The following is a 12888-nucleotide window of genomic DNA, read 5'->3' on the forward strand; positions in this document are numbered from 1 at the left end:
CTCTCTTGTAATATTTCACTATGAAGTATAGAGAGGAAATTGTGGTGGAAATGCCATTTAGACTCAGAAAATGGAGGCCAGGGATTCACATTCCACTTCTGTGATTTACAAAATCTGTGACCTTTGGCAACAAATTTGTCTATATGGGCCTCCTTCTCCACATTCACAAAATGTGGGTGATAATCACTCAGTGGAGTTGTTTTGGAGATTTAATTAGCTAATATATGTAGAAATATGTAACTTGAAATACACAACTTTAAATACATCAGATAAATGTTAAAACACAAGACTCATATATTTTATCAAATTGAAAATATCTTGATAACTAGGGTTATGCCCTGTTCAATTCTGTTTCACACAACCCCATCTCAGATCCAGTTAAAATATTGGTTGGTTTGTAGTAGTTAATGTTTAAATAATTAATTTTTAAAAAATATTGTCTAATACTAAAGACATGTTACCCTGTGGCTTATTCCCAAATCTTTAGTTTGCCACGTTAGAATAAAGGTGACTTATCACGTATATTGTTGTTGATTTTGCTTGTAAAAGATGTATGTTTCAGGAGTAGATTGTATTGACTTTTCCTACAAGATCATGGCATGTGATGATGATATATCTCATGTGTTAAAAGACTCTAAGCAGGACCTCACACCTTTGATCACACACTGTTTATTTTCCATTTACACTATTGCTCTCAGAGGTACCCTGAAGGGAATAGTAAGATAGATGTATAACAAATCAGAAATAAGTTTTATTTGGAATGTAAGTTGGCTAATTCCTCAATGCAATTTTTTTTCTTTCTCTGTGATAACTGTATTCTTATTTATAATAAAAACTTATAAATTAAACTTTTCTACCTGAAACAAGATTTAAATGAAAGGAATAATATGAAAGATGTAATTATCATGTGCCAAAATAAGATCATTGCAAGTTGTTCACTTTTTCAGAATTTATTTTGGATGACATTTAAATTAAATTGCATTTTAATTCAAATACAAAGAAGGAAACCCACATTACTAAGTAACTTTGCCAATCAACCTGTCAATATACTAATTATCAAAAAGTTTAGCAAAGAAGAATTGCCCCATTGCAATTCTTGTACCTTGGCCCCAGACACAAAGACAATTACATTGTTCAAATTGTCACTTTGTGACTCAAGTTTAAAACACACTCCCCCACAGTGTTAATACGTCCTATCCATGAAAAAAAAAAAAAAAAAACCTTATAAATTTTGTTAGCAATAGAAACATCATTTCTTAACTTTAATGGATTCAAAACCTTCAAGAGAACAATATTATGTACCTCTAAACCAGCCCTGTGCATAACTGCAAACAAGAAACTAAACATGTAAAACCAATCATAATAGCTGTCATTTATTAGGCATCTACCCATTTTAGATTTCTAAGTGATATCTGTAATTTCCAAACAATAATTTTAATTTCCAGAAAGAATTAAGTGGTTGAATCAAAGAAGTAATGATGCTTATTTGTGGATGCGTTAGGTGGTGAAAATAAAGTTCAATGATGTAAAGAACAATATTGAATAGGAACCTGGAATGTTAGGTATGTGAATTAAGGTAAAATGGATGTGCTCAAGCAGGACATGGCAAGAATGAACACTGACACTTTAGAAATCAGTAAACTGGAATGGGCATACTAAAAAGCATAGACATTACTTTGCCAACAAAGGTCTGTCTAGTCAAAGCTATGATTTTTCTGATAGTCATGTATGGATGTGAGAGTTGGACTATAAAGAAAGCTGAGCACTGAAGAATTGATGCTTTTGAACTGTAGTGTTGGAGAACACTCTTGAGAGTCCCTTGGACTGCAAGGAGATCCAACTAGTCTACCCTAAAAGAAATCAGTCCTGAATATTCATTGATGTTGAAGCTGAAGCTCCAATACTTTGGCCACCTGATGTGAAGAGCTGACTCTTTTGAAAAGACCATGATGCTGGGAAAGATTGAAGGCAGGAGGAGAAGGGGATGACAGAGGATGAGATGGTTGGATGGCATCACCAACTCAATGGGGATGAGTTTGAGTAAACTCCAGGAGTTGGTGATGGACAGGGAGGTCTGGCGTGCCTCCATGGGGGTTGCAAAGAGTTGGACACAATTGAGCAACTGAAATGAATTGAACTGAACTGAACTGAAGCAGAAGAGATTAAGAAGAGGTGGGAAGATTATACAGAATACTTATATAAAAATGTCTTAAAGACCCAGATAACCATGATGGTGTGGTCATGCAGATTCAGACATCCTGGTGTGCAAAGTCAAGTGGGCCTTAGGATGCATCCCTATGAACAATGGTAATGGAGGTGATGGGATTTCAGCTGAGCTATTTGAAATTCTTAAAGATGATGCTGTTAAAGTGCTGCACTCAGTATGTCAACAAATTTAGAAAGGTCAGCAGTGGCCACAGGACTGGAAAAGGTAAGTTTTCATTCCAATCCCAAAGAAGGGCAATGTAAAAGAATCTTCAAAATACCATACAATTGTCCTCATTTCACATGCGAGCAAGGTAATGCTCAAAATCCTTCAAGCTAGGCTTCAGCAGTAGATGAACCAAGAATTTACAGATGTCGAGGCTAGAATTAGAAAAGGCAGAGGGACCAGAGATCAAATTGCCAACATCCATTGGATCATAGAAACAGCAAGGGAATTCGAGAAAATCATCTACTTCTGCTTCATTAACTGCACAAAACCCTTTGACTGTATGGATCATAACAAAGTGTGAAAAATTCTTAAAGAGATGGGAATACCAGACCATGTTACTTGCCTCCTGATAAACCTGCATGAAGGTCAAGAAGGAACAGTTAGAACCAGACATGGAATGATGGACTGGTTCAAAATTGGGAAAAGAGTACATCAAGGCTGTATATTGTCACCCTGCTTATGTAACTTATAAGCAGAGTGTGTGTATGCTTGTGTGCATAGTCACTCAATCATGTCCGACTCTTTGCAACCCCATAGACTGTAGCCTACCAGATTCGTCTGTCCATGAGAATTCTCCAGGCAAGAATATTGGATTGGGTTGCCATGTTCTCCTCCAGGGGATCTTCCAAACTAGGGAATCAAACCCAGGTCTCCTACATTGCAGGCAGATTATTTACCATATGAACCACCAAGGTACATCATGCAAAATTCAGGGCTGGGTGAACCACAATCTGGAATCAAGATTGTTGGGAGAAATATCAACAACCTCAGATATGCAGATGATACCACTCTAGTGGCAGAAAATAAAGAGAAATTAAAGAGTCTCTTGATGAGGGTGAAAGTGAAAAACCTGGCTTGAAACTCAATATTCAAAAAAACTAAGATCATGGCATCCAGTCCCATCACTTCTTTGCAAATAGATGTGGAAAAGTGGAAATAGTGATAGATTTTCTTTTCTTGGGCTCCAAAATCAGTGTAGATGGTGACTGCAGCCATAAAACTAAAAGATGCTTGCTCCTTGGAAGAAAAGTGATGTCAAATCTGCTGCTGCTGCTGCTGCTACGTCACTTCAGTCATGTCCGACTCTGTGCGACCCCATAGACGGCAGCCCACCAGGCTCCACCGTCCCTGGGATTCTCCAGGAAAGAACACTGGAGTGGGCTGCCATTTCCTTCTCCAAGATGTCAAACCTAGACATCATATTTAAAAGCTTGGAGCTTCAGCATCAGAAGTTCCAGTGAATATTCAGTGTTGATTTCTTTTAGGATTGATTGGTTTGATGTCTTTGCACTCCAAGGAACTCTGAAGAGTCTTTTTTGACATCATATTTAAAAGCAGAGACATCACTTTGCTGACAAAGGTCTGTATATTCAAAGCTATGGTTTTTCCAGTAGTCATGTACTCATGTGAGAGTTGGTCCATGAAGAAGGCTGAGTGCCAAAGAATGGATGATTTCAAACTGTGGTGCTGGTGAAGACTCTTCAGAATTCCTTGGAGTGCAAAGACATCAAACCAATCAATCCTAAAAGAAATCAACACTGAATATTCACTGGAACTTCTGATGCTGAAGCTCCAATACTTTGGTCACCTGGTGCAAAGAGCAAACTCATTGGAAAAGACCTGGATGCTGGGAAAGATTGAGGGCAGGAGGAGAAGAGGGAGACAGAGGATGAGATGGTTGAATGGCATCATTGACTCAATGGATGCCATTGAGTTTGAGCAAATTCTGAGTGTGAGCAAACTCTGAGTTTGAGGAAACTCAGGGAGATAGTGAAGGATAGAGAAGACTGGCATGCTGCAATCCATGGGGTCATAGAGTTGAACACAACTTAACACTGAACAATAATAACAAGAAGACCTAAGTATTATGTCCCGTTTAATAAGTATGGATGTGAGACTCAGCTCAGTTAAGTAAATTCCATCAAGTTGCATAGTAAGGAAGTACATAGCTTAGTCAGCTTTTTCTGACCAAAGCCCTTGTTTTTTGTATTTTGTCAAAACAAAATAAAAATAATTGCTAGCTGTCAAGGAAGACTTCTAAACTCTGAATGTTCCAGTCAAGTGCTTCAAGGGCAAGTTTACATTATAACTTCATTCCAGGAATTATTTTTTCTTCATAGCTATTTCTTTTTAAGGGATTTTGACCAGAATGATTTATTCTCTTTTCATGATCATGGTAAAGCAAGAAGGGTGCTGGATGATCTCAGCTCCTTAGTGCTAAATATTTTGTACCATGGTTAAAACATTGTGACTTTTTCTTCCTTTTCTTTAATAACAAAATTTTAATGAGAGGTATATGGAAAGCATAATTAGAAATATTTATGTAGTACAAATGGGAAAACAATGTCAGTATTATATTTAAAAGGAAATTACATTCAGCTTTTTTAGCATATATGAATTGTACATTTGTATACAATATAGGTACACAATGTCGACCTATTATAATTCTCTATATTTAAGTATTATGTCTTTCATGATAATTGTGTATTTCATTTAAGCTGCAAATGTGTAGTCATAAAGTTGTTTGAAATGTATATTATTTATGAAAGAACTATGGGATATATAGTGATATCTTCTGTTTCTTTCCTGATATTGGTCATTTGTGTCTCCTATCTTTTTATCTTAACTGATAAAAAAAAATTTTAAATCTCATCATAAAACACTCATCATTTTAGGCCCTATTCTTTGTAAAAATCCAAACTTCATTGTCATATATTTCATTTTTCTTTAATCTGAAGAACTTCCTATAACATTTTTAATACTTTAGGACTGCTTGAAATATTCTCTCTGCTTCGTTTTGTTCTGAAATTTTCTATAATTCTTCATCTCCAAGAAAATTTCTATAATTCTTCATCTCCATATATTTTGACTCGATATAGACATCTAGGTTCCTGGAGAAGGGAATGGCAACCAACTCCAGTATCCTTGCCGGGAGAATTCCTTGGACAGACCATGGGGTTGCAAAGAATCAGATATGACTGAGTGATTTAAAAAAAAAAAAAAAATCTACTTTATCAGTTTTGTTTGTTGTAGCACTTTAAAAATTTTGTCAAAGTGTCTTCTGCCTTTCATAATTCCTTACAAGAAGACTGTAATAAGTCTTTGCATTCATCTACAGGTAACATGCTCTTTTTTTTCCCCTCCTGCCTTTAATTTTATTTCTTTACTTGTTTAAATATTTGATTGTGATTACTTCAGCTTGGTCTTCTTTGTATTTATCCTACTGTGGTCAACTGAATTCCTTGGTTCTATTAATTTACAATGTTTTCAGTCAAATGTACTAAATTATATCCACTTATCCTCAAATGATTTTTTCTGTTACCATCTTTCTCCCTTTTCTTTCTTAGATTCCTAATATACACATATTTCATGATACAGCATCATGCACTTATTCCCAGTGCTCTGAAGAGTTTTTAATAAAAATTTTAGGATAGTTTTAGATTTACTGTAAAGATGTGAAACTTGTATAGCAAATTCACATACAAGAAAACCCCATAGCCAGCTCCCCTAGTGTTAACATCTTACACTGCTGCTGCTGCTGCTAAGTTGCTTCAGTCGTGTCCGACTCTGTGCGACCCCATAGACAGCCCACCAGGCTCCCCTGTCCCTGGGATTCTCCAGGCAAGAACACTGGAGTGGGTTGCCATTTCCTTCTCCAATGCATGAAAAGTGAAAGTGAAGTCGTTCAGTCGTGTCCGACTCCTAGCGACCCCATGGACTGCAGCCTACCAGGCTCCTCCGTCCATGGGATTTTCCAGGCAAGAGTACTGGAGTGGGGTGCCATAGTATAGTTTATATATCATAACAAATGAGCCAACATTGATTTATTATTATTAATTAAAGTTCATACTTCATTCAGTATTTCTTAAGTTTTACCTGTTGTCCTTTATATGCTCCAGGATCTTATGCAGAGCACCATATTATATTTGGTAATTTGTTTCCTTAGTTTCCTCTTAGCTATTTCTCAAATTTTCCTTGTTTTTGATGACCTTGACAGCTGTGAAAATTACTCATGAGGTATTTTGTAGAATACCCCTCAACTGGGATCTGTCAGATGTTTTCTTATTATTAAACTGAAGCTATAAGTTTTAGGGAAGAATACCACAGAGATTAACTCTTTTATTCTTATCACATCATATCCGGGCTACATGATATCACGTGATACATCACATTAACTTTAAATACCTAGCCAAAATAGTGTATGCCATGTTCTCCACAGTACACTTACCCTTCCCTTTCCATACACTATTTTTTCAAAGCAAATAATTGAATGTTGCCAACACGCAATGAAAAGGAGACTTAAGCTCCACCTCTTGAGTATGGCATGATCAACATCAATTATTTGGAATTTTTCTGTATAGGAGATTTGTCTCTTGTCTTCCATTTATTTATTTACTCAGGAATTTATTTATATCAGATATTTACTGTGTAGTTTGCATTACAGCTAAATACTGCTTTATTAATTTTATTTTTCATATTATTCCAGCTTGGACCTAGGGGCTCTTTCTGCTGGTTTCTGTGTCCTTTGGACAATCCCCCATTCTTTCACTTTAGATCACTTTGTGGTATTATAAGACACTCCAGGTTCATATTGTGTATTTTCTGCCCCAGTCCTAGAATCAGCCATTTCTTCAAGAAGCCCTGATTTATTTTTTAAAAAGAATGATATTAGAAATCAAATTCTGAGCCCTAGGCATGTTGGTTGTTAGTTAGTTGTCATCAATTCTAGGCCCTCTCAACTGATACAATGAGTGAGTATATGTACATATACACAATTTTTTATATACCCATACCTATAAATATTTCTATATGTAGCCATCTGTATCTATATTAAGCTAAATATGATTTTATACTGATACTTTTAACTTAATCCACCAACTTATATATCATTCTAGCCTTTGGTCTTGCTTGCCTAACTTCCACATTCCCAAAGTGAGTAACTGAGTTTCAACAATCCATCATATATTTACTTAGGTATCCAGTTCCAGTATACATGTCAAGTGGTTTTAGAATTGTTAGCCTATACACCAATGGGAAACTGTGTCATCCAACAGTCTGCAGTGTTTATGTAAATTCTTTTGCTTTTACTCTCATAGTCTCCATTCATATTCACCTTCACTCCCACCCTCCTCATTGAGATTATTTAATACATTTGTTGTTCAGTTTGTTTTGTTAGAAAATTAAATGAAGATTTGGGGGGTTTGATTTTAAGGATTTCCTATTTGATTTTTTTTGGATGGTGATTTTAAAGTTTTGGACTTTGATTTTAAGGTTTGTTTTGAAGCTTTAGGAGGGTGAGTCTAGAGTAGCATGTACTCTTGGACAAGTCTACTAATTGCTTAAAGTATTAGGGTGAGGATTTTGAAGATATTTCATCCCTGTGTGTGGGGGGGGGGGAAACACAAAGCAACGGTCCTTCACATCTGGGAATTTCTCTGACTCTTATAACTAGGCTTCAGTGCTGTTAGAACCTGGCCTGGCACTCAACTAAGCCATATTCTCTAGTTGGACATAAACAATCTCACAGAACATCAATTTCAGACCATGATAACATGAAATAAAACAAGGTCATTTTATAAGTTTGTCTAAGCACAAAATAAGATCACTGTGTAACCCACAAAATATTCATATCCCCTCTCTCTGCTAATAGGACCAAATGCTGCTTTTCTAATTATAGCTTTATATTTGCCCTAGTCTGCCCTCCTATATAAGATTTATTTTGATATCCACTCCTAGTACTGCCTCTGTTTTCTAACAGCATCAAATCAAGAGCAAAGCATTACTTCCTTAGACCCTTTTTCAAGCCACCCAACCAAAGCCTAAACCCTATAATAGGTTCTTTCTAACACCCTCTTACTAAGATACCCTGGTGTTCATTAACCCTCACTGAGATGACTAATAAACCTGACTTCTTCATTTACTCGTGTGTTCCTGGGGGGCAGTGACAGTGAGTTCTGGAAAATTTTCAATTTATGACTCATAAGCAATCATTCTTTCTTGGATGTCACAAAATTCATCCTGCAAATGTGTTAATTAGTAGACAAATATTCAAAAGGCCCCCATGAAGATATCTGGAGTTCTTTTTCTGAATAGCTCCTTCCTCTCCATTATTCTGCTATGCAAATTTCAATTATTTCAACCTACCTGAATTCCAATTTTTACTCTTCAACTTATTGAAACAATAGTGGTTTACTTGAATTCTTCTTTCCTTTGCCACAGTACAAATTTACCTCCTGGGAGGGAGTTGAAATGATTGTAGAGCTCACCTTGTTTATTTCCCTTCTCTTAGTGATCACAGTCCTGCACTGACCATCATAGTGATTGCTGAAAAGAGATTGTTTCAAATGTTTATTTTCTAATTTTTGTATTGGGAGGGAAAATGCTAAATTGGTTATTCCTTCATGGGCAGAAATGGAAGCTCTTTCATTGTTTTTTAAAATGGAATCATACCATATATGTATTTGCTATTTGCTGTCCCCACTTCAACCCTTTGAAAACATGTAAAAGATACATTGCAGATTAAAATTTTTCATTGTATTTAAAATTTTGTTAATATTATATAAAATATAAGGACTATTATGTATATAATCAGGGCACTTTTAATGAACATCACTTTCAGTGTGTATGTTTGTGCATATGGTATTTGGTATTTTTTTGGTCATACAAACAATATTGCATTATTCTATTTGACATCCATATGCCCAACAAACATTCATTGAGATGTAACTGTGTGCCAGGCAGTATGCATTAAAATGATCGTGGTTCCTACGGCTAGAACTATGAAAGGGAAAAAAACATCATTGGCTATTTCTGAGAAATGTATTTTAATTTTCCAGGGTAGACTTTCTGTAACATCTATCAGAATTTTGGTGAATCCACTTTAAATTTCTCCAAAGTATTTCTCTAATAAATGCATTTTGAAACAATAAGTTTATAAATAAGTTGTGATTGTATGTATCTAACTTCAGATTGCCTTTTTGGATAGTCTGTAATTGGGAGTCAGATCTATTTGCTCCATTCATTTCATTTTCTAATATTTAGAGTACTAACAGAAGCAATGGGCTCTAGTAATATGGGCAAGTAGGTAGTATGTGGTTAAATAAAACAAATGAAGAAAAAGAAAAGCAAAAATCCTTGAAATTTTTAACTGAAGAAACACAATTACAGAGTTTCACACTAGTCAATAGCTTTGCACTGTGGGATGAGAATGGCATATAAAGAACCAGAAAAGAATTATAGCCTTTTCTTCCCTCTTGGTAATTTCTTCTCTGTGCTACCTAAGTCAAAAGGAAAACTAGCACTTTTGATTAGTGGGAAGCAGTTCTTTCTCACCGGAAAATGAAGAACAAAGGAAAAGGTGTTTAATGTGAAACTGCCTTTGAAACATAAACCACAGTCATAATTCACCATTCACTATATTTAAAATGTTTCTCTAAGACTTCTAACATTACTCATTACAGTTTATGTTTATTGTGTTAATGAAAAATTAGAAGTTTTTAGAAAACATTTAAAGAATATTTGAGTTGCTCTTTGGTCACTATGTCATGTCTGACGCTTTTGTAACCTGGAGTGGCTTGCCATTCTCCTCTCCATGGGATTTTCCTGACCCAGGAATCAAACCTGCATCTCCTGCATTGGCAGGTGGATCCTTTTCCACCTGGTCTAAGGATAGGCAGCTAATACAAGGTAAAGTCAGGTTTCAAGCCCAGGTCTGTGTGAATATGCCATCTTAATTCTTTCCTCCCATGTTCTATTGCCTCTACATGGTATCTGTGTAAAATTCTTAGTCTCTTTAAGGGGAATAACTGTTTCCTATGGTTAATTTCCACTGAATATTCTCAGAAGAAGCATTTTATATAATATGTATGACTTGTGGTCCTAGGACTAGGGTTCACTTCAGCTCAGTTCAGTTCAGTCGCTCAGTCGTGTCCGACTCTTTGTGACCCCATGAATTGCAGCACACCAGGCCTCCCTGTCCATCACCAACTCCCGGAGTTCACTCAAACTCACGTCCATCGAGTCGGTGAGGCCATCCAGCCATCTCATCCTCTGTCGTCCCCTTCTCCTCCTGCCCCCAATCCCTCCCAGCATCAGAGTCTTTTCCAGTGAGTCAACTCTTTGCATGAGGTGGCCAAAGTACTGGAGTTTCAGCTTTAGCATCATTCCTTCCAAAGAAATCCCAGGACTGACCTCCTTTACAATGGACTGGTTGGATCTCCTTGCAGTCCAAGGGACTCTCAAGAGTCTTCTCCAACACCACAGTTCAAAAGCATCAACTCTTCGGCGCTCAGCTTTCTTCACAGTCCAACTCTCACATCCATACATGACCACTGGAAAAACCATAGACTTGACTAGACAGACCTTTGTGGGCAAAGTAATGTTTCTGCTTTTCAATATGCTATCTAAGTTGGTCATAACTTTCCTTCCAAGGAGTAAGCTCATACCATTAATTTGGGTGTTCATTTCCCTAATTCTATTCTTCTATTTGAAGGTTAATGTAGTGAGATGAGGCAAGATTCTCCTTAATGTCAGCTCTGCCTCCACTTGCTCCGGTGCTATTGGTTGATACTTGACTTTACTATCCAGGAGCAGGAAAAATGTTTCCTATTCTACTAAGATCAATAATAAGACCTTTCCTAACATCACATCACTTCCATGGGTTTCACTCTCTTTTACTCTAAAGGAGAGGGAACATATTTTCTTTCTTTTTTTTTTTTTTTTTATTGCCTGATGCTTGGGGCTGGTGCACTGGAATGACCCAGAGGGATGGTACGGGGAGGGAGGAGAGAGGAGGGTTCAGGATGCGGAACACGTGTATACCTGTGGTGGATTCATGTTGATATGTGGCAAAACCAATACAATATTGTAAAGTTATAAAATAAAATAAATAAATAAATAAAAAATAAAAACTGCAAAAAAAAAAAAGAAACGGAAAAAAAATAAAAACACAAATTTATTATCTTATGGTTTTAGAAGTCAGAAGTCTGAAATGAGTCCCACTGGACTAAAATCAAGGTATCAGCAGGGGCTTCTGGAGGATCTAGGTAAGAATCCATTTCCTTGCCTTTTCAGCTTTTTTTTTTTTTTTTTAACATATTTTCTTTTTGTTGTTCAGTCACTCAGTTGTTACCAACTCTTTGCGACTCCATGGACTGCAATATCCCAAACTTCCTTGTCTTTCACCATCTCCTGGAGTTTGCTCAAACTCATCATGTCCATTGAGTCGGTGATGCCATCCAACCATCTCATCCTCTGCTGTCTGCTTCTCCTTCTGCCTTTAATCTTTCCCAGCACCAGGGTCTTTTCTAGTCGGTCGGCTCTTTGCATCAGGTGGGCAAATTATTGGAGCTTCAGCTTTAACATCAGTCCTTCCAATGTATATACAGGGTTGATTTCCTTCAGGATTGACTGGTTTGACCTCCTTGCAGTCCAAGGGATTCTCAAGAGTCTTCTCCAACACCACAGTTCAAAAGCATCAATTCTTTGACACTCAGCCTTTTTTACTGTCCAACTCTCACATCCATACATGACTACTGGAATAACAATAGCTTTGACTATAAGGACTTTTGTCAGCAAAGTAGTATCTCTGCTTTTTAATATGCTGTCTAGGTTTGTCATTGCATTTCTTCCAAGAAGTAAGCATCTTTTACATTCAAGGTTTCAGTGACCATCCACAGTGATTTTGGAGCCCAAGAAAATAAAGTCTGTCACTGTTTCCTTTGTTTCCCCATCTATTTGCAAGGAAGTGATGGGACTGGATGCCATGATCTTCATTTTTTGAATGTTGAGTTTTAAGCCAGTTTTTTCACTCTCCTCTTTCACCTTCATCAAGAGCTCTTTAATCCCTCTTTGCTTTCTGATATAAGGGTGGTATCATCTGCATATCTGAGGTTATTGATAATTCTCCCAGCAATCTTGATTCCAGCTTGTGCTTCTTCCAGCCCAGCATTTCACATGTTGTACTCTGCACGGAAGTTATATAAGCAGGGTGACAGTATACAGCCTTGATGTACTCCTTTCCCAATTTGGAACCAGTCTGTTGTTCCAAGTCGAGTTCTAACTGTTGCTTCTTGTCCTGCATATAGATTTTTCAGGAGGCAGGTAAGGTGGTCTGGTATTTCCATCTCTTTAAGAATTTTTCAGTTTGTTGTGATCTACACAGACAAAGGCTTTAGTGTAGTCAGTGAAAGAGAGGTAGATGTTTTTCTGGGATTCTCTAGCTTTTTCTATGTTTTAAAGGATGTTAGCAATTGTGCCAAATGCTATGTAGCTCAAGTGATACCAAAACATATATGGCCCTGTCTCTTTTCCTGGAGAGTATTTCAGAGTCCACTTGAATAAACAGACACTGAAACAAATAACTAAACTTGATGTGTCACGGCCTATAAAACACAAAATTTTAATACACTTCAGATCAGAGAATGAGTAGTTTTGTGAGAAAGAAATCAGAGAAG

This window comes from Bos taurus, unplaced genomic scaffold, assembly GCF_002263795.3.
Source record: "Bos taurus isolate L1 Dominette 01449 registration number 42190680 breed Hereford unplaced genomic scaffold, ARS-UCD2.0 Super-Scaffold_1723_ScbfJmS_2085, whole genome shotgun sequence".
NCBI lineage: Eukaryota > Metazoa > Chordata > Mammalia > Artiodactyla > Bovidae > Bos > Bos taurus.